Raw genomic sequence first — 25,406 nt, forward strand, 5'->3', positions numbered from 1 at the left:
AAGCTGCACATGGTCGCCCTGCTCCATTTCCACACTCCGTGCGTGACACTTACTTTAGATCTTGGATGGTTTTAAAGCTAATGCTCTCTGGATTACCGAGTAATCGGTTGAGACCGGCGTAACTCTACGACGGCTTCCTGCTTATCCGGCCGGTGCTGACGGGTCCCTCGCCTTGGCCTCGCAGCCTCGTGCTCGTCGGAACAAACGACCTTCGCCGTGCTAGCCCCGTGGTGTCCATCTGCACGTGCCCAGGACGCTGCTCACAGGTTTGCCTGTTTTGTGATGTTTTCACCAATTCACGACCACGGTCCATTGGACGCCGTTGAACTGGACTGTCCTTACACCTGTTTATGGACCCCGTGGAGGCTATTTTGTGTGTTTTGGGGTGTTCTTTGATATTGAGGGGTGCTGGTTGGCCGTTGTTACTTTTTTTCCTTGGCTTTGATGGCTTTTATCTTTCGCACTTACTGGCTTTCTTTGTGGCGCTGTTGTGTGGCAGCCTTATGAGAGCCTATTGAGTTGCGCTCATGCCATCTGTGTCTTTTGTATACCCGCTCTGTGGTATGGATTCTGATGGGGCCTGAATTTCCCCACCCCGGGGGATCAATAAATGTTCAATAAATCAATCAATCAATTAATCAATGTTGGCATGGTGTGATTGTGAGCACTCTGAATCTAGCAATCCAAGTTCAAGTCTTGGTGGAACTTCCAATTTGTAGTCATTTACATGGAACACAAATTTGGAAATTCCAATTCAGTACTTTGTGGACAGCCCTATGAGTGTGTAAGCCCTGCCTCCACTACTTTTGTCAATTTCATAAAAATGAGCACCTTAGTTAGTGCATTGTGCTCAGAAAAATTATGCTCCTCCCTCCGTCACTGCCAGGGTTCTATGGTGAAATGGTGAGCACTGGACTCTGAATCCAGTGATGCAAGTTCAAGTCTCGGTGGGACCTCAAATAATTTGTCATTTAGCTGGGAAAAATTTGCGTAATGGCAATAGCTTGTGTGCTGCCCCATGAAATTGTATGCTTCCCTACACCTGAGGGTTCCATGAGCGCTCTAGATCTTAGTTTTAGTCCCGGTTGGACCTCAAATATTTGGTCATATACATATCCGTCGTATGCAAAAGTTTGGGCACCAATCAATTTCAACATTTTCTTTATAAATTCAGGCTTCTCAAAATGCTTTGGACGTCACAGCAGTTTCCATAGCGTAGTGGTCATCATGTTCTTCTAAGACGCGAAACGCCCCCTGTTTGAGACTGGGTGGAAACAACATTTTCTAAATCTATTTGTCAGTGTTGTCTGCTTTGCAAAGTGGGCCAGGGACACCTTGGCAAACAGGAGCCAGAAGCTCTCTGAGTCAGCAACAGCCAGGTGTGCGACACTCCGCTACAATGCTCCCCTGACCACGTGTAGGCCGAAACCAGCCTCTAATTTGTGTTTCCATTTTTTTTTTCCTTCAACTGTCAAGCCAACACTTTCCTTCTTGGCTTGGCCAGCTGCCTGCAGACCCACTCCAGAACTGCCTCCAGTTCATCCATGCAAGAAGACATTCAGTGAGTGCAATTTATCAGGGTACAAACTACTGGAGCTTAAACTGTTGGTTCATGGTCACCCCTTATGAACGTTAAAATCATTTCATTCCCATATCGCTTATTTCGAGTTGCTTATATTGTTCATCTTGTCATTCGATGATATTCTCAGTCTTTGCTATCCTTTCGCAATCAATCAATCTGTCAACCAATCAATCTGTCAATCTGTCAATCAATCAGTCAATCAATCTGTCAATCAACCAATCAATCAATCAAATAATGTTTGCATGCTGTGATTGTGAGCACTCTGAATCTAGCAATCCAAGTTCAAGTCTTGGTGGAACTTCCAATTTGTTGTCATTTACATGGAACAAACATTTGAAAATTCCAATTCAGTACTTTGTGTACAGTCCTATGAGTGTGTAAGCCCTGCCTCCACTACTTTTGTCAATTTCGTAAAATGAGCGCCTTGTGCTCCTCCTTCAGTCATTGTGTTAGAAAAATGTATATATATGTTATCATGCGTTCTCTAATCAATGCTTTACCCCAATAGTACTGCAAGAGATGCTTGCTGTTTGGCCTTGCTATTTTTATGATGTACCACAGAAGAGAGATTACAGCTGGGTCAGACAGGTCGCAGCTGGCAACTCAGTGACACAGCAATATGAAGACATCTACCAAGACAGTTCCTTTTCAACAAAGAATGATTGCTGATCACTCATGTTTCCTGATTTCATCACAGACACAAACAATGATCGCTGATCACTCGTTTCCTGAATTCATCACAGACACAAAGAATGGTTGCTGATCACTCGTACTCTTTCTCACACTGTTCCATATCAGTATGTAACACCTTGTGATTTTTCTTCTTACGAAACAAAGCCCACGTGCTTCCCTCCTCCCCTTTTAGAGGGCTTGTCTCATTTTGTGGGTAGGGCAAATCCAAATAAAAAGAGCAGGAGTGCATACAGATAATTAGTGTAGTGAGATTGTTGTGAAGGATCGGTACTGCACTCCTCGCGAGAAAAGACTTAATATTCTGTCTCACTTGTGGTCTGCTGTTGCTCTTCTCTTAATAGTTATTCAGTCATCAAAATAAACCTGACACATTGCCAGGGTTCTATGGTGTAATGGTGAGCACTCTGGACTCTGAATCCAGCGATCTGAGTTCAAGTCTCGGTGGGACCTCAAATTGTTTGTCATTTAGCTGGGGAAAATTTGCGAAATGGTGATAGCTTGTGTGCTGCCCCATGAAATTGTATGCTTCCCCACACCTGAGGGTTCCATGAGCGCTCTAGACTCTGAATCCGGTGATCTCAGTTCTGGTCTCGGTTGGACCTCAAATATTTTGTCATATGCAAGAGTTTGGGCACCCCTAATCAATTTCAAGATTTTCTCTATAAATCCTTGGCTATTCGGATCAGCAATTTCAGTTAAATATATCATATAGCAGACAGACACAGTGATATTTGAGAAGTGAAATGAAGTTTATAGTAGTTACAGATTTGTCAAGAAGAATGGACCATTATACCTTCAACCAGAATCCACACTCTCATTGGAAGCTATAGGAAGTGTTTATAGCAGTGGTTCTTAACCTTGTTGGAGGTACCGAATCCCACCAGTTCCATATGCGCGATCACCGAACCCCTCGTTAGTGAAAAAAAATACATGTGTTTTTTCAAATTCAAGACATAGATGTTTTCTTACTGGCACACAAAATGAGCCGTGCATGAACATCACCTTGTTCACAGAATAAAACCAACACAATGCATGAATTCACAAGAAATGACATACCAGCAAATCAGTGTGACGTCTGCTTTTGCCTTTGCGAGACCAGTTCAGATATGCGGATATATAAATCAGGTGTGTTCGGACCTCTCCAGCGGAGGCTCTGCTGAACCCCTGAAACCGACTCACCGAACCCCCAGGGTTCGACCAAACCCAGGTTAAGAACCACTCGTCTAGAGGCTGTTATTTCTGCAAAACGAGTATCTACTAAATTTATGTACCTGCCTTCTTTTGTTGAAATAGTAATTGCACATTGTCAGAAAATCCAATAAACTTCATTTCACTTCTCAAATATCACTGCCGCCATCCACCGTGTATGGATTCGGGCTAGCGCCCATGATTAAATTGGGCTAGTTGATCAACAGCAATGTTTTAAAGAAGGGCTCGTCTGGGAGTTAAATCCAGGACCTCCCACACCCAAAGCGAGAATCATACCCCTAGACCAACGAGCCAAAACGAGACCTGGCAGACCATGACCACAAGGAATTTCGGTTTCTTTGTGTGTCTTGACATATGAAGGGATTGACAATAAAGCTGACTTTTGACTTTTTTGACTTTTTTTGACATGTTACATTCCGTGTAACGTTGGCCTGTCAAACGCTCCACATAATGATAGACAACAGTGTTTGCAAGAAGAGCTCGTCCGGGAGCTAAACCCGGGCAATCATGCACCCTAAGCAAGAATCATGCAAGATTCATTCCCCCGTACCAATGAGCCCCATAGTAGACCAGCTGACCCCGTTACATTCCGATTGGTAGCCCATGTGACATGGACCTGAAGACTGAATGTGTCTTAATTAATGGAATAAATGGAATCTGGTTGGCCTAAGGCTCCTAATTCCCTAACTTCAACCCCTAACGCTAACTCTAAAACCGTAACAATAACCAAACCCTAATAATTAACCCCTTACCTGCTAACTCGCTAACGGTAACCCCCTCACCTTTAACCCTAACCTCTAATGCTCCCCCTAAAGGTAGTGCCCTCTAAACCTGAAGGCAGGCATATATGAACCAGACGAGCAGATTGCCCCATTTCAGTACTGTTTCAGAAAAGTTTACAGATGGTTATTATCCACATAATAGTTATGCACGCGTGTGTTCTGTGAGCGTTCCCCTTTCTGCCTCTTCCCTTTCCTTTCTCCTGCCAAGCAGTCCATCTTGGCCCAACACAGGGCATGTTCCTCGTTAGTATCGTGGATAGTATCTCTACTTGTCGCGTAGAAGACCGGGGTTCGGTTCTCAACCCAAGTGTGTTAACCTATGTTTGCAGCAGAGTCATTATATAGCTGGATTGGTTGTGCGTGCATCTGAACTTAAGTGAGTGACCTGTAGGTTTTTCAAAATGAACTCAAACTTTTATCTGTAGCCGCCTTCTACTAAATCAGTGGTCCCCAACCTTTTTAGCGCCACGGACCGGTTACGTGTCAGAAATATTTTCGTGGACCGACCTTTATATGAATAAATAATACATTTATATACTATGTGCCTTCTTATTTTTACTTTGTGTATTGTTTACTTGAATGTTTTGTTTGTCTGTGGACCAATTGGGTGTAATATGTCTCGTCTCCACCGTTGGATAGTAGGAAACGCAGTTTTGATCTCTTTGTATGTCTTGACATGTGAAGAAATTGACAATAAAGCAGACTTTGACTTTGACAATGTGTTACAGTAATCCAGGCGCGACATAATAAATGCATGTATAATAGTTTCCGCATCACCGGTCGAGAGAATCGGACGAATCTTACCAATATTACGGAGGTGAAAAAGCGCAATTTTAGTTATGTTCTTAATGTGCTTTTGAAAGGAGAGAGTTTGGTCAAAGATTACCCCGAGATTAGATACAGTATCGCTCTGAGTGATAGTACAGGTATCCATAGTTATAGTGGTTTCCTTAAATAAGTGGTGATAACAAGCTGGACCAATTATCAACATCTCAGTTTTATCTGGGATAAGACGAAGGAAATTGAGAGACATCCATTGATGGATCTCCGCAAGGCACGCCTCAAGATTAGAACAGTCCCGCGGATTTGTCATCGATAACGGCATATATAATTGAGTGTCATCAGCGTAACATTGAAAACTAATGTTATATTTATGTATTATGTCGCCAAGCGGAATCATATACGTGTTCAATAGAATTGGTCCGAGTACCGATCCCTGCGGGACACCACAAGTAACGTTATAGAGCTCAGAGGTCGCATTACCATGGACTACTCGTGTTTTTGCTATGAATGGGAGATTTGAAACCGGCCTATAATTACTGAGACAGTCCGGGTCGAGATTTGGTCGCTTAAGTAGCGGTTTAATGATAGCGGTTTTAAAGGCTGTTGGCACTTTACCAGAGGAGACAGACAGATTAATTATATTTAAGACGGACGGTCCTAAAATTTGAAATAATTCTTTGAATTGTTTGGCTGGAAGCAGGTCGAGTGAACATGTCGTTTGTTTAGCCGCACTAACCAATTGCGTAAGCCTTTCAAGGGACACACTTTTACTTACTGCAATATTACTGCAATATATGCTTGCTGTTTGGCCTTGCTGTTTTTATGATGTACCACAGAAGGACAGTTCCTTTCTAACAAAGACCACTTTGTTAGACAACATGCCTCATTGCTGTCCTGCACCCCAGATGAACCTCCAAGTGACCATTAAAGTCAGGGTTTCCCAACTATCTTGATCGTAGGATTAGGTTGGAATGTATATAACCAGTAATAAATAACTTAGCTTGTTGCATCCTACACAATGTCGTAAAACTTCCCTTGCTATGTTTTAACTAGAGGTCAAAGGTTTTTTCTCCTGTATCCAGTCCACTCAAACTCCTCTTCCCAGATGTTCTTATCAGTATGTAAACACCTAGTGATTTTTGCTTACGAGACAAAGCCCACATGCTTTCCTCCCCCGTTTAGTGGTTATGTCTCACACTGTGGGTAGGGCAAATCCAAATAAAAAGAGCGGGAGTGCCTACAGATATTCAGTGTGTAGAGATTGTCTCAAGCTATCTGTACTGCACTCCTCGCGAGATAAGACTTAATATTCTGTCTCACTTGTGGTTTGTTTGCTGTTGCTCTTCTATTCACTTATTCAGTCAGCGAAATAAACCTGACACAAGCTATCTGTACTGCACTCCTCGCGAGAAAAGACTTAATATTTCTGTCTCACTTGTGGTTTGTTTGCTGTTGCTCTTCTATTCACTTATTCAGTCAGCGAAATAAACCAGACATTCTGTACCACCTGGTTCACAAAATGTGGACCATTGTCACTGTAAATGGTTTGAGGAAGGCCATGACTCGGTATGACGGCTTTGCAAATGGCTTTTGCCACTGTTAAGGCATCTGCATGTTTAGATGGAACTATTTCCAACAATTTGGAAAATGCATCAATCATCACTAGGCAGTATTTGTGAGGTCCACTTTGTGTGAGCTCAATAAAATCCATGTGCATGATTTGAAATGGGTAAGACGGTTTTGGAAATGAGCCTCTCTTAGGTCTCATGTTTCCTTGTGGATTATGTTTCACACAAACGGGAGATGCTTTACAAAAAATTTTTAAGTAAACATCCAAACCAAAAGTAGTGAATTGTTGATGTATGATGGACCTCATCCCCCCTGTCGACACATGGCAAGGCCCATGTGTCGCAATTGCTGCTGCCTTAAAAAGTGATTTAGGTAAAATAGGTTTGTCATTGATGCGGAGGATATTATCTGTATCCGCTATCGCACCTTTTGTCGTCCACATTCGTTTTTCCACCATTGGAGCATTGCCCTGCATACCTGTCAGTATAGTAGGGATGGGCGATACCAATGATTTTGGATTCGATCCGATACCAAGTATTTCCTGCCCAAAAATCGATCCGATATCGATACCGGAAGTGTAATTTCCCGCCAGAAAAAACAATTTAAATGCAGTGGCATTCTTGCTCTTGGAGAGTCATCTATTGAATTTTGTAGAAAAAAGTATTACGTCATGTACATGAATTATTAACCTTTTTAGAAAACCATTAATGGAAGATGCATATTAATAGTATAACTTTAATTAAAAGGAGCTATTCTTTACTTTTTTCTCTCTCTCTCTGTTGTTGGGAAAAAGTTTTGCCTTTTAGTATATTGTAAAAAGAGACATGGTACCAACAGAGATGCAAGGCTTAATCGTCATGAGCAGCAAAAACATCAATTTGTAAAGCCACTGGATACTTACATTTAATATTGTAATACTTTAGTGTTGTTTATAGGAAGTGGAGTTACAAAGTCAAAGTCAAAGTCAGCTTTATTGTCAATCTCTCCACATGTCACAACACACAAAGAGACCGAAATTACGTTTTTCTCCATCCCACGGTGACGAGACACATACCACGATAGACATACGAGTATGCGACACAATATAAAAACAAGAAGGCAAAAATTCAAACAATCAATAGTAAGAGTGATGAATAAATAATAAATAAACAGATAACACAATAAATAAGAGGAGCAAAACGGAGCGAGCAAGCATAGCGCAAAAGTAAAAAACATCATAAACAAAAAGGCACAAACAATAAATAATAAGAGTAATAATAAATAATAAATAAACAGATAACACAACAAATAAGAGCCAGTGTGCATACAGACAGTACAGACAGTAAAAGTACAGGACGCTACGCAGAACGGGGGAGCGAGTTCAGGATCCTAACAGCCTGGAGTATGAAGCTGTTTGAGAGTCTGGAGGTGCGGGAGCGCAGACTTCTGTACCTCTTCCCAGAGGGCAGAAGCTCGAACAAAGAGTGAGCGGGGTGACTCGCATCACTCACAATCGTGGTCGCCTTGCGGGTGAGATGGGAGGTGTAAATGTCCTTCAAGGAGGGGAGCGAAGCACCAGCAATCTTACCAGCCGTGTTCACTATGCGCTGCAGGGCCTTCAAGTTGTAGTCAGTGCAGCCGCCACCCCAAACAGCAATACAGCTGGAGAGGACGCTCTCAATGGTGCCGCGGTAAAATGCAGTCATGACGGCCGGAGGAGCGCCCGCTCGCCTAAGTTTCCGCAGGAAGTACAGGCGGCGCTGGGCTTTCTTTGCCAGTGATGCGGTGTTGGTGGACCAGGAGAGATCCTCACTGATGTGCACCCCCAGGAACTTGGCGCTGCTCACTCGCTCCACCACAGCACCGTCGATGGTCAGCGGCAGGAGTTGGGTGTGACCCTTCCGGAAGTCCACAACAATCTCCTTGGTCTTGTCGACGTTCAGCAGGAGGTTGTTGTCCCTGCACCACGTGGTCAGAAGGTCAACCTCCAGCCTGTATTGAGTCTCGTCTCCCTTGGTGATGAGACCCACCAGAGTCGTGTCGTCAGCAAACTTCACGATACGGTTGTCGCTGTAGGTTGCAGTGCAGTCATGCGTCAGGAGGGTGAAGAGCAGCGGACTGAGCACGCAGCCTTGGGGGGCCCCCGTGCTCAGCGTGATGCTGGCGGAGATTTTGTCGCCAACACGTACTACCTGTGGCCTCTGACAGAGGAAGTCCAGTAGCCAGTTGCAGAGGTAGGTACTGAGGCCCAGCGCGTCAAGTTTGCTGATGAGGCGTTGTGGCACAATGGTGTTGAAGGCAGAACTGAAGTCCACAAACAGCAATCTCACATACGAGTCCCTCCTCTCCAGGTGGGTGAGGGCCGAGTGGAGGGCAGAGCAGATGGCATCCTCAGAAGACCGCTTGGCTCGGTACGCAAACTGGAAGGGGTCAATGGTGGGCGGGAGAACGGATCGGATGTGCTCCATGACAAGCCGCTCAAAGCACTTCATGATGATGGGCGTAAGTGCCACGGGGCGGTAGTCATTGAAGCAGGACGGAGCGGGTTTCTTCGGCACAGGTACGATGGTGGCAGCTTTGAAACACGACGGGACGATGGCCTGCTGCAGGGAAGTGTTAAAGATGTCCGTGAAGACATCCGTCAGCTCACCAGCGCAGTCCTTCAGCGCCCGACCCGGGATGATGTCAGGGCCCGCCGCCTTACGGATGTTGATGGCGGCAAGCGCCCTCCTCACGCTGTCGGCGGAGAGGCACAGGGGCAGCTCGTGTGAAGGGGGAGTGGCCTTCAGCGGGCAAGTGCTGTTCTGAGCGTCGAAGCGAGCAAAGAAGCGGTTGAGGTCATTGAGCAGACGGACGTCGCCTTCACAGCTCTGCGGCGCGGGCTTGTAATCCGTGATGGTCTGAATGCCCTGCCAAAGGCTCCGTGCGTCCCTGCTGTCCTTGAAGTGGGCGGTAATTTTGCACGAGAACGCCCTCTTTGCCTCTTTGATGCCCCGGGACAGGTCGGCCCTCGCAGTCCTCAAGCCAGCCTCATCCCCTGCTCTAAAGGCTTTGTCCCTGGCCCTCAGCAGCCTGAAGACAGCCCCTGTCAGCCATGGCTTCCGATTAGCCCGAGTGACGATGGATTTTGAGAGAGTCACATCATCAATACACTTCCTGATGTAGGAGGAAACAGAGTCAGTATACTCCCCAATGTCTGTCCGATCGTCGCAAGTGGCAGCCCTCCTAAACATGTTCCAGTCAGTACAGCCAAAGCAGTCACGCAGTGCATCAGAGGCACCCTCAGGCCACACCCGTACCTGCTTGCGAACCGGCCTGGACGCTCTCACCATTTGTCTGTATGCGGGCAAAAGCATAACAGTGATATGGTCAGAAAGTCCAAGATGGGGGAGGGGGGCGGCTTTGAAAGCTCCTTTATGCGAAGAGTAGACCCGGTCCAGGAAGCTGTCGCCACGCGTAGGAAAATTAACATGCTGGTGAAGCCTCGGAAAAACAGACATCAGGTTAGCATGATTAAAATCCCCAGCGAAGATGGTGAAACCGTCAGGGTGCGCTGTCTCTTGTTCACTGACAGCCTGGTACAGTTCACTAAGAGCCGTGACCCTGTCGCCTTCGATGTTGGAAGGCGGGATGTAAACCGCGACTAGCAGAATCGCGGTAAATTCCCTTGGCAGGTAAAAAGGACGGCACTTAATGATCACGAACTCCGCCAGTGGCGAGCAGTGCTTGCATACCACTACAGAGTCCCGGCACCATTCGTCACGGATGTAGACGCATATTCCACCTCCACAAGATTTCCCCCCTTGTACAATGGCCCGATCCGCCCGATAGCACGCTAGCCGCTCCAGATGTACGGCAGAGTCCGGAATGTTGACAGTCAACCAAGTCTCAGTGAACACGAGCACACAGCAGTCCCGCACTGTCCGGTTTGTAGATTGCAGCAGGCGAATGTAATCCATTTTGTTGTCCAGCGATCGAACATTCGCCAGAAGAATGGAAGGCACGGCCGGGCGAGCAGGGCTGGCCGCCAGCCTGGCCCGGACGCCCCCGCGTTTGCCCCTCTTCAGCCTCCTCGCACACCGCTTTCGACGCTTCCCAACCGGGGGAGGAATAGCAGACGAGCCCGGCGACGCTTCAGGACGTAGCAGTCCGAGCTCCTTTGATGTTCCCGCATCAAAGTCCAAAAACCGACAAAACTCGCTTTTGCCGATGTCAAGCAGAACCTGCCTGCCGTACTTGTACAATTGCACAATTTGTTGTTGCGGGCCACAGAAAATGATACGGTGGGCCATAACTGGCCTCCGGGCCTCGAGTTTGACACCGGTGGTCTAGGGGTATGAATCTTGCTTTGGGTGTGAGAGGTCCAGGGTTCAACTCCCAGATGATCTCTTCGTTAAAACATTGCTGTTGATCAACTAGCGCAATTTTATCTGAGGTGCATGTCACATGGGCTGTCAATTGAAACGAAACGGGTTGAATTAACTTACCTTGGGTCTCTTAAATCTGTTGTTTTGATTCTCATCACTTGCCGTCATGTGTCATCCATTGCGCCACTCACCCTACAAGACTGTATCGACTGTAAACTTGTCTGGAAAACTGTCATTGTCCAAAGAAAGGCTGTTTAGCAACAGTGACCAGCAGACAAATTCAACAAGGTAATTTGATTAAACCATAACCCGGATTCGAATCGAACACCATTAACCACTACACAATCATGGCCTATATGTAGTAGCGTTAAATAGGTTGTGCATATTGGCCATGATCGTATAGTGGTTAGTACTCTGCGTTGTGGCCGCAGCAACCCCGGCTCGAATCCGGGTCATGGCATAATCAAATTACCTTGAATTTCTCCCTTGCTTCATATTGCTAAACTACCATCTTTTGGACAATGACAATTTTCCACACAAGTTTACGGTCAGTAGCCGTAACTTGTAGGGTTAGGTTTAGTGGCGCAATGGATAAAGCATCATGGCATATTCAAATAATGTCACCCTTTTTTTTTTTTTTTCATTTTTGCAAAGTGTTGCACACAAGCTTACAAGCCACATATTCCTGTGGGGCTCGTGGAGCAATGGGTAACGCATCTGTCTACAGATCAGAATATTCCAGGACTCCTGGCCAGCTCACATGCCTTTTTGTGGTCAACATTAGCTATGTGTAATTTATGTGAACTTTTGGGTTGAAGTAACTCACAGACACTGTCAACAAATAGTCTTTCCAATTTTGTCTCTGTTGAGAGATGCTCTCAATTATACATTTTCCTATTGTATGTTTTGTCAGAATATGTTTAAATCGTGTTATTTTCTTATGACAGCATCTTGATTTATTGTGTGATTGGAACCACCTGTGATGACCTGTTAAGTGGGCGTGTTTGATAAAAAGCCTTCCTGCATGCTGCACAGTGGGTCCCTACAAGCAGTTACCGCAGTAGTCGCAGCGAATGGTGTGCAAACAGAATATTCCTCCTCCTTAAACACAGGCCGGTGGAACGTTTGGCAGAATCTCGTGGAGGTCCGGCCGCCTCCTTAAACACAGGCCGGTGGAACGTTTGGCAGAATCTCGTGGAGGACCGGCCGCCTCCTTAAACACAGGCCGGAACGTTTGGCAGAATTGCGTGACGGCCGCCTGCTCCTGGCGTCCGCACGTGAACGAACACCCCCTCCCGGGGACGGACGTCTGCTCCCGACCGCCGTCCTTCACCCCCTCACCTTCCGGACCCCCGTCTGCTCCCGGCGGGCCTCCGAGTACCCCCCCCCCTTCTCCCGAACTGACCGACAGGCAATGAGACCCGCCTTGGTAGGGCCCCCACCGGCCCCGGCTCGTGCCGGCGTTGGGTGGACGGTTCCTCCCCACTTGCGGGTCGCTCTCCGTGGAGGACCGGCCGCCTCACTAAACATAGGCCGGGCGAAAATCTGCGAATGTTCTACATCCAAGGAAGGAGGAACCGGCCGCCTCCTTAAACCACCGGCCGGGCGAAAATCTGCGAATGTTATCCATCCAAGGACGGAGGAACCGGCCGCCTCCTTAAACACAGGCCGGGCGAAAATCTGCGAATGTTATCCATCCAAGGACGGAGGACCGGCCGCCTCCTTAAACACAGGCCGGTGGGAACGACTGGCAGAATCGCGTGACGGCCGCCTGCTCCCGGCGTCCACACGTAAACAAACACCCCCCTCCCGGGGACGGCCGTCTGCTCCCGACCGCCGTCCTTCACCCCCTCACCTTCCGGACCCCCGTCTGCTCCCGGCGGGCCTCCGAGTACCCCCCCCCCTTCTCCCGAACTGACCGACAGGCAATGAGACCCGCCTTGGTAGGGCCCCCACCGGCCCCGGCTCGTGCCGGCGTTGGGTGGACGGTTCCTCCCCACTTGCGGGTCGCTCTCCGTGGAGGACCGGCCGCCTCACTAAACATAGGCCGGGCGAAAATCTGCGAATGTTCTACATCCAAGGAAGGAGGAACCGGCCGCCTCCTTAAACCACCGGCCGGGCGAAAATCTGCGAATGTTATCCATCCAAGGACGGAGGAACCGGCCGCCTCCTTAAACACAGGCCGGGCGAAAATCTGCGAATGTTATCCATCCAAGGACGGAGGACCGGCCGCCTCCTTAAACACAGGCCGGTGGGAACGACTGGCAGAATCGCGTGACGGCCGCCTGCTCCCGGCGTCCACACGTAAACAAACACCCCCCTCCCGGGGACGGCCGTCTGCTCCCGGCCGCCGTCCTTCACCCCCTCAGCTTCCGGACCCCCGTCTGCTCCCGGCGGGCCTCCGAGTACCCTCCCCTTCTCCCGAACTGGCACTCATGACCCGCCTTGGTAGGGCCCCCACCGGCCCCGGCTCGCGCCGGCGTTGGGTGGACGGTTCCTCCCCACTTGCGGGTTGCACTCTAGTGCCTCGGCCGCCGCGAGAGCGTGCGCTACGCGCCGCCCCCGCAGGCCTTGGCGCGACCGTACGGCCCCGAATCACGCACCTAGAGGAAATCAACGGAGGCCGAGCGCCCGATCTGATCGCGGCACACCGCGTGGGCGTCCGCCGGCCGCGCCGGTCTACCGCGAATGCTGTTTCTCAAACCCTTGCCTAACCAGACGGCACCGCGGGATGTGCTGTCCCACTCTGCTCGACTATCCGAATAGCCTTTCCCGACTGCCGCGTTGCGGGAGGCGTCTTTCGTGCCGCCGGTGGCGTCTGACCCTCCGCGTGAGGTGTGCGGGCTCGGGAGGGCCGCAACGACCGAGTCTGACTCGGACGGGGCGCAGCTTCCCTCCCGGTCGCAGCAATAAGCGCCGAACGCAGCGTTGGTCACCAGCCCCCCGGCGGGTTCGTCGGGAGCGCCGGTACCCTTCCGTAGCTAGTTGCCAGCTGGCCACAGCGGGCCGCACCGACCGAGTCTGACTCGCCAGCTTCCCGTCTGGGTGACAGCGGCGCTGAGAACGGAGGGGCGGCCGGAACCCCTTCGACCTCCGGGCTCCCACCAGTGTCGATCCAACTCCGCATCCTGGCCGCAGCGCGAGACCGGCAGGCCGCAACGACCGAGTCTGACTCGGACGGGGCGCAGCTTCCCGCTTGGGCCTCAGCGCGCGTGCCTCGCGCGGGCAAGTCGCCGGCACAGCGCCACGCCCCCGACCCCCGCTTTACGGAAACGAAGCGAGCCTCAGCGGGCCGCAACGACCGAGTCTGACTCGGACGGGGCGCAGCTTCCCGCCTGGGTCATCGCACGTTCCCCCAGCTCGGGCCTGGAAGGCCGACGCCTTTCCCCGGACCACCGCTGTGCCCGCACGGTTCATCATCGGCCCCCGCTGGCCAAGCCCGACCGACGTGCCACCCCCGTTGCCGAGTTCGCTCTTCCCGAGCTTCGTCCCCAACCCTCACGCGAACCGCCCGTCCCCCGACCGACCGACGGGAGCCGCTTGCCAAGCGACGTCAGCGTCCTACGGGTCTGATCTGGCCACAGTACGCGCGCGGCAGACACAGCGACACCGCGGCGGCGGCGGCAGCTAAAGGCGGGCGAGCTCACACGGATCAGCTTACGGAGCGCGGCCCGGCTCCTCTCGTCAAGGTCTCAGCGAGCGGCTTGAAGGTTCCGTTGCCGGCCGGAGGCCCGTCCCACCCGCTAGGCTCGTGAAGACGATTTACCCCAGCAAGCCCCTGCTGACGCGAGTGGCGTCCGGAAAATGTCGCAGAAACCGCTCGGCCGAGCAACCCCTTCCGACCCCCACCCCTACCTGGTTGATCCTGCCAGTAGCATATGCTTGTCTCAAAGATTACCGTTTTTTTCCGTGTATAGTGCGCCCCCATGTATAGTACGCACCCCTAAAAATGGCATGCTGATGCTGGGAAAAAGCTTGTACCCATGTATAATACGCACCCAATTTCATTGAATTTTTAAAAAAAAATTTTTTTTTTTTTTTTTTTTTTTTAAGTCCCAATGATCGTCACACACGCAGGGAGGCAATGGGTCCCATTTTTATAGTCTTTGGTATGGTCTTAACTAGGCTGGATGTAATTTTTTTTGTTGGCGTTGATTTCTCCGACTGCCCGTAAACGCACCACTGCGCTCCGTGCGCATGGAGCGTGTTTGAAGTGAACAGCAGAGAAGAAAGGAACAAGGCAAAGTGTTGTGAAATAAAATATTACCTGTAATACGGATTTAGGTAGAGAACTGAACTCTCGCTCTTTATATAGCTGACGTGTCTTGCTCATCCGTTCTGCGCATCTGTAATGGCGGCCTCCGTATGATATCCGGTTTGCGTGTGTGCGAGAGCGAGAGAGAGCGAGAGAGAGAGCGTGCGAGAGAACGCTCAACCGTAGCGCGCCGCCGACCGCCCAACTGCACCGGGCTGGTCGATTATTGTGACAGAGCCGTCGCTGAAATTTAGAAGATATTTTTAAAGTCCTGATGTACTTTCTAAAATTTAAGTGGACCTCAGTGCGCACTGCGCAGGGAGCTTAATTTGGTGCGGTCGCGCAACCGCAGCGCGCCGGGCGCTCACTGTCGCATTGCTTAAAGAGCGCCTTTGTGTTTTAGGATGAACAGCAGAGACCAAAGGAACAAGCCAAAGTGTTGTGAAATAAAATATTACCTGTAATACGCATTTTGTTATTTGCTGATTGAAACTGCTAATTAAACTGTGAATTGAAACTAATAGGAAGAAAACAACTCTCGCTCTTTATATAGCTGATGTGTCTTGCGCATCCGTTCTGTGCATTTTATTTCACAACACTTTGCCTTTCTTCTCTGCTGTTCACTTCAAACACGCTCCATGCGACCGCAATGCTCTCGTATCAGACGCTTGCTCGATCACCTGCTCGTTTGCTGTCCCGTGCGCGCACGAAGCGCGGTGGTGCGTTTATGGGCAGTCGGAGAAACCAACGCCAACAAAAAAAATTACATCCAGCCTAGTTAAGACCATACCAAAGACTATAAAAATGGGACCCATTGCCTCCCTGCGAGTGTGACGATCATTGGGACTTAAAAAAAAAAAAAAAAAAAATTAAAAAAAAAATTAATTTTTTTTTTTTTTGTACCCATGTATAATGCGCACCCCAGATTTTAGGACAATAAATTAGTTAAATTTTGCGCACTATACACGGAAAAAAACGGTAAGCCATGCAAGTCTAAGTGCACACGGCCCGTACAGCGAAACTGCGAATGGCTCATTAAATCAGTTATGGTTCCTTTGATCGCTCCATAGTTACTTGGATAACTGTGGCAATTCTAGAGCTAATACATGCAAACGAGCGCCGACCTCCGGGGACGCGCGCATTTATCAGACCCAAAACCCACGCGGTGCCCGGGCGCGCGGGCCAAGGGGTCCGGCCCGGCCTCCCTTGGTGACCCTAGATAACTTCCAGCCGATCGCCGGCCCTCCGCGGCGGCGACGTCTTATTCGAATGTCTGCCCTATCAACTTTCGATGGTACTTTCTGCGCCTACCATGGTGACAATGGGTAACGGGGAATCAGGGTTCGATTCCGGAGAGGGAGCCTGAGAAACGGCTACCACATCCAAGGAAGGCAGCAGGCGCGCAAATTACCCACTCCCGACACGGGGAGGTAGTGACGAAAAATAACAATACAGGACTCTTTCGAGGCCCTGTAATTGGAATGAGTACAGTCCAAACCCTTGGGCGAGAACCCATTGGAGGGCAAGTCTGGTGCCAGCAGCCGCGGTAATTCCAGCTCCAATAGCGTATCTTAAAGTTGCTGCAGTTAAAAAGCTTGTAGTTGGACCTCGGGACGCGATCTGACGGTCCGCCGCGAGACGTGCATCCGTCTGTCCCAGCCCCTGCCTCTCGGTCCGCCCCCGGGACGCCCTTAACTGGGTGTCCCGTCCGGGGCCCGAAGCGTTTACTTTGAAAAAATTAGAGTGTTCAAAGCAGGCCAGCGCCGCCTTGCATACCGCAGCTAGAAATGATGGAATAGGACCCCGGTTCTATTTTGTGGGTTTTCCCTCCTGAACTGGGGCCATGATTGAGAGGGACGGCCGGGGGCATTCGTATTGCGCCGCTAGAGGTGAAATTCTTGGACCGGCGCAAGACGGGCCAGGGCGAAAGCATTTGCCAAGAATGTTTTCATTAATCAAGAACGAAAGTCGGAGGTTCGAAGACGATCAGATACCGTCGTAGTTGCGACCATAAACGATGCCGACCCGCGATCCGGCGGCGTTATTCCCATGACCCGCCGGGCAGCGCCCGGGAAACCACCAAGTCTTTGGGTTCCGGGGGGAGTATGGTTGCAAAGCTGAAACTTAAAGGAATTGACGGAAGGGCACCACCAGGAGTGGAGCCTGCGGCTTAATTTGACTCAACACGGGAAACTTCACCCGGCCCGGACACGGACAGGATTGACAGCTCTTTCTCGATTCCGTGGGTGGTGGTGCATGGCCGTTCTTAGTTGGTGGAGCGATTTGTCTGGTTAATTTCGATAACGAACGAGACTCCGACATGCTAAATAGTTACGCGGCCCTCGAGCGGTCGGCGGGCAACTTCTTAGAGGGACAAGTGGCGTTCAGCCACACGAGATTGAGCAATAACAGGTCTGTGATGCCCTTAGATGTCCGGGGCTGCACGCGCGCCACACTGAGCGGACCAGTGTGTGCCACATCCCCTGCGCCGAGAGGCGCGGGTAACCATATGAACCCCGCTCGTGATAGGGACTGGGGACTGCAATTATTTCCCACCAACGAGGAATTCCCAGTAAGCGCGGGTCATAAGCCCGCATTGATTACTGTTTTTTTCCGTGTATAATGCGCCCCCATGTATAATACGCACCCTAAAAATGGCATGTTGATGCTGGAAAAAAGCCTGTACCCATGTATAATACGCACCCAATTTCTTTTTTTTTTCTTTTTTTAAAGTCCCAATGATCGTCACACACGCAGGGAGGCAATGGGTCCCATTTTTATAGTCTTTGGTATGGTCTTAACTAGGCTGGATGTATTTTTTTTTGTTGGCGTTGATGTCTCCGACTGCCCATAAAGGCACCACCGCGATCAAATGAAAAGAGAGGAAAGTGACGTGCGGACATGTGAAAAAGGCGGCACTGTATGGGAGAGACGTTGAAGAGGAATAAAAACACCCTTGGAAACCAAAACTTGCCCCTCGTCGTGACTCGGAGACGCAACAAATGTTTCGGATTTGTGTGGGGTACATTGTGACAGCAAACGAGCAGGTGATCGAGCAAGCGTCTGATACGGGAACATTGCGTTCGTATGGAGCGTGTTTGAAGTGAACAGCAGAGAAGAAAGGAACAAGGCAAAGTGTTGTGAAATAAAATATTACCTGTAATACGCATTTTGTTATTTGCTGATTGAAACTGCTAATTAAACTGTGCATTGAAACTAATGGGAAGAAAACTGATTTCTCACTCTTTATATCGCTGACGTGTCTTGCGCATCCATTCTGCGGATCTGTAATCGCGGCCTCCGTATGATATCCGGTTTGCGATGGAGATTAAAAACCAAACAATATTTGACAATAATACACCATCAAGGATTGCACCATCGCATCAAACGATGTGTCGTCAATTATGAATTTTACTGACGAAGTGTGTTGGGCAGGATGGCTGAATGCGATGCGCGATTGACAACAAATAAGAAGAAAGGTGATTTTAAGTTTTATTTCAAGGGAGATTTGTCATGTCTCGTCCCCAGTTTTGCTATGTGTCTAGGTTGCCATAGTTTCTGTTCGCGTCGCCCCTCCCTTCCTGTGTCACCTCAATCAATGTAACGTGTTTTGTATTTAAGTCCTGTCTGCCCCTCGCTCACCGTCGGATCATTGCATATGTTACTGTCATGATGTCTGTTTGGTTTCTGTTCCTGTCTTTGGTAATGTCACCCTGTCTTTTTGTTCCAAGTCTTTGTAGGTCAGTCCTGTTGTTGGTTTTGTTGTACATTGATTTTCTTAAAAAAAAAAAAAAAAAATTTTTTTTTTAATTTGTACCCATGTATAATGCGCACCCCAGATTTTAGGACAATAAATTAGTTAAATTTTGCGCATTATACACGGGAAAAAACGGTAAGTCCCTGCCTTTTGTACACACCGCCTGTCGCTACTACCGATTGGATGGCTTAGTGAGGTCCTCGGATGGGCCCCGCCGGGGCCGGTCACGGAGCGCCGCCTAGGACGACGGGGGAAGGGACTTTTCCCGCGGCTCACGCACTCGTTCGCCCCGCCTTAGCCGGGGGGCGTTTGGTACCGGCGCGCGGGGGCCCGGCCCCTTAGACCGAAGCGATGAGCGGAGGATGACGGAGGAAGGACTCCCGCGGCTCACGCGCCCTGGCCCCCCCAGGACAGGGATGAGTTTTGTCTCAGCAAGCTCATGCTGGGAGGAAAATATTGTCATTTTTGGATACAGTTCACACAATCGTGTGTGCGTGTGTGTGCGTGCGTGCGTGCGTGTGAGTGTTTCCTACTTGGCTGCTTTCTGTCCGTGCTGCAGTCTCTGCCATTCCTCCTTCAGGGAACGGATGGTGTGCCACGCCTGGCCACATGTCCTCCTTAGGACTGTAAGGCAGAACACGCTTTGGATCCTTTTCTGGTAAAGAAGAAGACTACAATAATTTTACCATTAATAACTATCATAAAATCTATCTTTATTTCACAAATCAAGAGCTCAACACGTGAGCCAACACACGCACACTCCCTACAAAACTACTGAAGTCTAACAACATACACGTTGCTACTCCAAATAAACTACATATCAAATAACTTTAACATAAATAACAAGTTTATCCAATAATCTATGTCACTCCAAATCACTAAATGTCCCGACTTCGGAAGTCAGTGAATGGAACTCATTGACAGTGAGGCTCCAATTATTCCACAGCCATAGTGCGCCCTCATGCGGTTTGAAGTGAAAATTACATGTGAAGTGATCAACTATACTAGTAAGTAAAGTGTTGATGATCAAGTAAAAATTTGTGAAAAAGGTTCACATATAAGTTTCTCCTGAGTATAAGTCTTCCCCCCACCCAAAGTATGAAAAAAGAACGCGACCGAAAAATACTGTATATAAATGTATTATTTATTTATATAAATGCCGGTCCACAAAAATATTTCTGACACGTAACCGGTCCGTGGCGCAAAAAAGGTTGGAGACCACTGATTTAATAGAAGGTGGCTACAGATAAAAGGGAGGTGGTATCTGTTTCTATATTAAAGAACGTTGCTGTACTGATGTCACGGTGTTGAAAGAGTCTCGCAGCACTCTCCTAGAAACGCTTTTTTGGGTTCACAACATTTATCTGAAAAGAATCTCACAGAGGCAGGACATGTCTTCGATGGCAAGCGACTTCTGCAGAAGGGTGTAAACCAGACACACAGCAAGTGTGGCTGAGATTCGCGCGCTTCCTCCAGTTTGGTAGTGCCTTTTATTGAGGAACAACAATGGGGGAAGTCTACATGAATGCATAGTTTCTTAAACAGGAAGGACATCCCATAATTAAATCTTATGACCACAGAACAACAGGGATGCTATTATGGAAAGAGCAGTATGGTCATCTCATGACAACAACAAAGACGTAGTCTTAATGCCCCTGGGATGCTTACATCTGTGGCGTACTCATGACTTTAGATTAAATAAGACGTTTGTCTGCTTCAGTCATCTCATACCAAACTCATGATCTGTTCATGAATAGTTAAGGAGTTTTTGAAGCTGCAACTTCAGACCTGCATGAACTCACTGACACTGTCACATCATACATCAGTTTTTGTGAGGATCTGTGTGTGCAAACCAAGACCTTCTGCACGTATAACAACGACAAACCTTGGTTTACACCGAACCTCAGGAGGCTGCGCAAAGTCAAGGAGGAGGCCTACAGGAGCGGTGACCGGGACCTGTTCAAGCAGACCAGAAACACACTGAACCGAGAGGTCAGGACAGCCAGCAAGTGTTACGGGGAGAGCCTGGAGAGACACCTCTCTGCCAATCCTGATCCCTCAACAGTCTGCAGAGCATCACGGGCTTCAAGAAACAAACCCCCTGTCCTGTGGCGAGCCCAAGGCTTGCAAACCAGCTAAACAGGTTCTACTCTAGGTTTGATCGGTCCTCCCACACTACAGGACCTCCTGCAGCACAATCAACATACTCACCTCCCCCCACAACCGCTCTGTCCACACCTGCATCACCGTTGTCACCTACCGTTTTTTTCCGTGTATAGTGCGCCCCCATGTATAGTACGCACCCCTAAAAATGGCATGCTGATGCTGGAAAAAAGCTTGTACCCATGTATAATACGCACCCAATTTTTATGAATTTTTAAAAAAAAAAAAGTAATTTCTTTTTTTTTTTTTTTTTTTTTTAAGTCCCTATGATCGTCACACACGCAGGGAGGCAATGGGTCCCATTTTTATAGTCTTTGGTATGGTCTTAACTAGGCTGGATGTAATTTTTTTTGTTGGCGTTGATTTCTCCGACTGCCCGTAAACGCACCACCGCGCTCCGTGCGCATGGAGCGTGTTTGAAGTGAACAGCAGAGAAGAAAGGAACAAGGCAAAGTGTTGTGAAATAAAATATTACCTGTAATACGGATTTAGGTAGAGAACTGAACTCTCGCTCTTTATATAGCTGACGTGTCTTGCTCATCCGTTCTGCGCATCTGTAATGGCGGCCTCCGTATGATATCCGGTTTGCGTGTGTGCGAGAGCGAGAGAGAGCGAGAGAGAGAGCGCGCGAGAGAACGCTCAACCGTAGCGCGCCGCCGACCGCCCAACTGCACCGGGCTGGTCGATTATTGTGACAGAGCCGTCGCTGAAATTTAGAAGATATTTTTAAAGTCCTGATGTACTTTCTAAAATTTAAGTGGACCTCAGTGCGCACTAAGCAGGGAGCTTAATTTGGTGCGGTCGCGCAACCGCAGCGCGCCGGGCGCTCACTGTCGCATTGCTTAAAGAGCGCCTTTGTGTTTTAGGATGAACAGCAGAGACCAAAGGAACAAGGCAAAGTGTTGTGAAATAAAATATTACCTGTAATACGCATTTTGTTATTTGCTGATTGAAACTGCTAATTAAACTGTGAATTGAAACTAATAGGAAGAAAACAACTCTCGCTCTTTATATAGCTGACGTGTCTTGCGCATCCGTTCTGTGCATTTTATTTCAAAATTTAAAAATGGGACCCATTGCCTCCCTGCGTGTGTGACGATCATTGGGACTTAAAAAAAAAAAAAAATTAAAAAAAAAAATGTTTTTTTTTTTTTTTGTACCCATGTATAATGCGCACCCCAGATTTTAGGACAATAAATTAGTTAAATTTTGCGCACTGTACACGGAAAAAAACGGTACTCCCTCTCTTGCAGAGGCCAAATGATCAGGAAGGCACCGGGCCCAGACGACGTGTCACCTACCTGCTTGAAAGTCTGTGCTGAGCTGGCACGCACCTTTGCACGGATCTTCAACCGTTCCCTGGAGCTGTGTGAGGTGCCCTCGTGCTTCAAGAGCTCCACCATTGTTCCGGTGGCCAAGAAGCCCGCCATCACAGGTTTGAATGACTATAGACCTGTCGCTCTGACATCTGTGGTCAGGAAATCTTTGGAAAGGTTAGTGTTGAACCACCTGAAGGATGTTACGGGCCCCCTGCTTGACCCCCTCCAGTTTGCCTACCGGGCAAACAGGTCGGTGGATGATGCGGTCAACATGGGACTGCACCACATCCTGCACCACCTGCACACCCCAGGAACGTACGCCAGGATCCTGTTTGTGGACTTCAGCTCGGCGTTCAACACCATCGCTCCTGACATCCTCCAACAGAAGCTCATCCAGCTCTCGGTGCCTGCCTCCACCTGTCAGTGGATCACCAGCTTCCTGACCAACAGTGTAAGGCCGGGAAGCATCACATCCGACACCCGAACCACCAATACTGGCGCCCCTCAGGGGTGCGTCATCTCCCCACTGCTCTTCTCTCTCTACACCAACAATTTCTTCTCAGGTGACTCTTCTGTGAAGCTCCTGAAGTATGCGGACGACACCACTCTCATCGGACTGATCCAGGACGGTGACGAGACTGCGTATAGACAGGAGGTGGAGCGGCTGGTCCACACGCAGCCAAAACCACCTGGAGCTGAACCCACAGGAAACGTGCAAGTAACATCTCTACAGACCCTTCTCACCCAGGTTGCAGTCTGTTTGAACTACCCCCCTCCAGACGGCGTTATAGAGTTCTGTACGCCCAAACCAGCAGACACAGAGACAGCTTCTTCCCCCAGGCTGTTGCTCTGATAAACTCACACCACTCTTAGAGTCTCAGAGTATTTGCTGTGCAATAACATCCCGCTCTCCACACCTTTTTTTGAATTGTCTACACTATTTCAATATTTAAGATTCAAGATTCAAGAGCCCCTCCATGAGTCGTCACCTTATCGTGGTGGAGGGGTTTGCGTGCCCCTATGATCCTAGGAGCCATGTTGTCTGGGGCTTCATGCTCCTGGTAGGGTCACCCATGGCAAACGGGTCCTAGGTGAGGGGCCAGACAAAGCACGGCTCAAAAAGCCCCTTATGATGAAGAAGAGATATGGAAACAGATTTCCCTCGCCCGGACGCGGGTCACCGGGGCCCCCCTCTGGAGCCAGGCCTGGAGGCGGGGCTCGAAGGCGAGCGTCTGGTGGCCGGGCCTGCGCCCATGGGGCCCGGCCGGGCAAAGCCCGAAAAGGAAATGTGGGTCCCCCTTCCCATGGGCTCACCACCTGTGGGAGGGGCCAAAGGGGTCGGGTGCAGTGCGAGCTGGGCGGCGGCCAAAGGCAGGGACCTTGGCGGTCTGATCCCCGGCTGCAGAAGCTGGCTCTTGGGACATGGAATGTCACCTCTCTGGCTGGAAAGGAGCCCGAGCTGGTGTGCGAGGCAGAAAAGTTCCGACTAGATATAGTCGGACTTGCCTCCACGCACAGTTTGGGTTCCGGTTCAAGCCCTCTCGAGAGGGGCTGGACTCTCTTCCACTCTGGAGTTGCCCACGGTGAGAGGCGTCGAGCAGGTGTGGGTATACTTATTGCCCCCCGGCTGGGCGCCTGCACATTGGGGTTCACCCCGGTGAACGAGAGGGTAGCCTCCCTCCGCCTTCGGGTGGGGGGACGGGTCCTGACTGTTGTTTGTGTCTATGCACCAAACGGCAGTTCAGAGTACCCACCCTTTTTGGAGTCCCTGGAGGAGGTGCTGGAGAGCGCTCCTTCTGGGGACTCCATCGTTCTACTGGGTGACTTCAATGCTCACGTGGGCAATGACAGTGAGACCTGGAAGGGCGTGATTGGGAGGAACGGCCCCCCCGATCTGAACCCGAGCGGTGTTCTATTATTGGAATTCTGTGCTCGACACGGATTTTCTATAATGAACACCATGTTCAAACATAAGGGTGTCCATGTGTGCACTTGGCACCAGGACACCCTAGGCCGCAGTTCGATGATCGACTTTGTAGTCGTGTCATCGGATTTGCGGCCGCATGTTTTGGACACTCGGGCGAAGAGAGGGGCGGAGCTGTCAACTGATCACCACCTGGTGGTGGGTTGGCTCCGATGGTGGGGGAAGATGCCGGTCCGACCTGGCAGACCCAAACGTTCTGTGAGGGTCTGCTAGGAACGTCTGGCGGAATCCCCTGTCAGGAAGAGCTTCAACTCCCACCTCCGGCAGAACTTTTCCCAGGTCCCGGGGGAGGCGGGGGACATTGAGTCCGAGTGGACCTTGTTCCGCGCCTCCATTGTTGAGGCGGCCGACCGGAGCTGCGGCCGTAAGGTCATTGGTGCCTGTCGTGGCGGCAATCCCCGAACCCGCTGGTGGACACCGGCGGTAAGGGATGCCGTCAAGCTGAAGAAGGAGTCCTATCGGGCCGTTTTGGCCTGCGGGACTCCCGAGGCAGCTGACAGGTACCGGATGGCCAAGCGGAACGCGGCTTCGGCGGTTGCTGAGGCAAAAACCCGGGCGTGGGAGGAGTTTGGCGAGGCCATGGAGAATGACTTCCGGACGGCTTCGAGGAAATTCTGGTCCACCATCCGGCGTCTCAGGAGGGGGAAGCAGTGCAACGTCAACACTGTTTACAGTGGAGATGGCGTGCTGCTGACCTCGACTAGGGACGTCGTGTGTCGGTGGGGAGAATACTTCGAAGACCTCCTCAATTCCACCAACACGCCTTCCATTGTGGAGGCAGGGCCTGGGGACTCTGAGGCGGACTCTCCAATCTCTGGGGTTGAAGTCACTGAGGTAGTTAAAAAACTCCTCGGTGGCAAGGCCCCGGGGGTGGATGAGATCCGCCCGGATTTCTTAAGGGCTCTGGATGTTGTGGGGCTGTCATGGCTGACACGTCTCTACAGCATCGCGTGGACATCGGGGA

At 49.8% G+C, this 25,406-nt stretch overlaps 1 non-coding gene across 1 annotated transcript; it reads left to right on the forward strand.

Moving 5' to 3' along the window:
- Window positions 1–2,653: 2,653 nt before the first annotated feature.
- Window positions 2,654–2,725, forward strand: trnaq-cug (transfer RNA glutamine (anticodon CUG)). Its single transcript has one exon. It is a non-coding gene; the product is annotated as a tRNA-Gln (tRNA).
- Window positions 2,726–25,406: the final 22,681 nt, after the last annotated feature.

The sequence above is a fragment of the Syngnathus typhle genome, unplaced genomic scaffold (assembly GCF_033458585.1).
Source record: "Syngnathus typhle isolate RoL2023-S1 ecotype Sweden unplaced genomic scaffold, RoL_Styp_1.0 HiC_scaffold_27, whole genome shotgun sequence".
Classification (NCBI taxonomy): Eukaryota; Metazoa; Chordata; class Actinopteri; order Syngnathiformes; family Syngnathidae; genus Syngnathus; species Syngnathus typhle.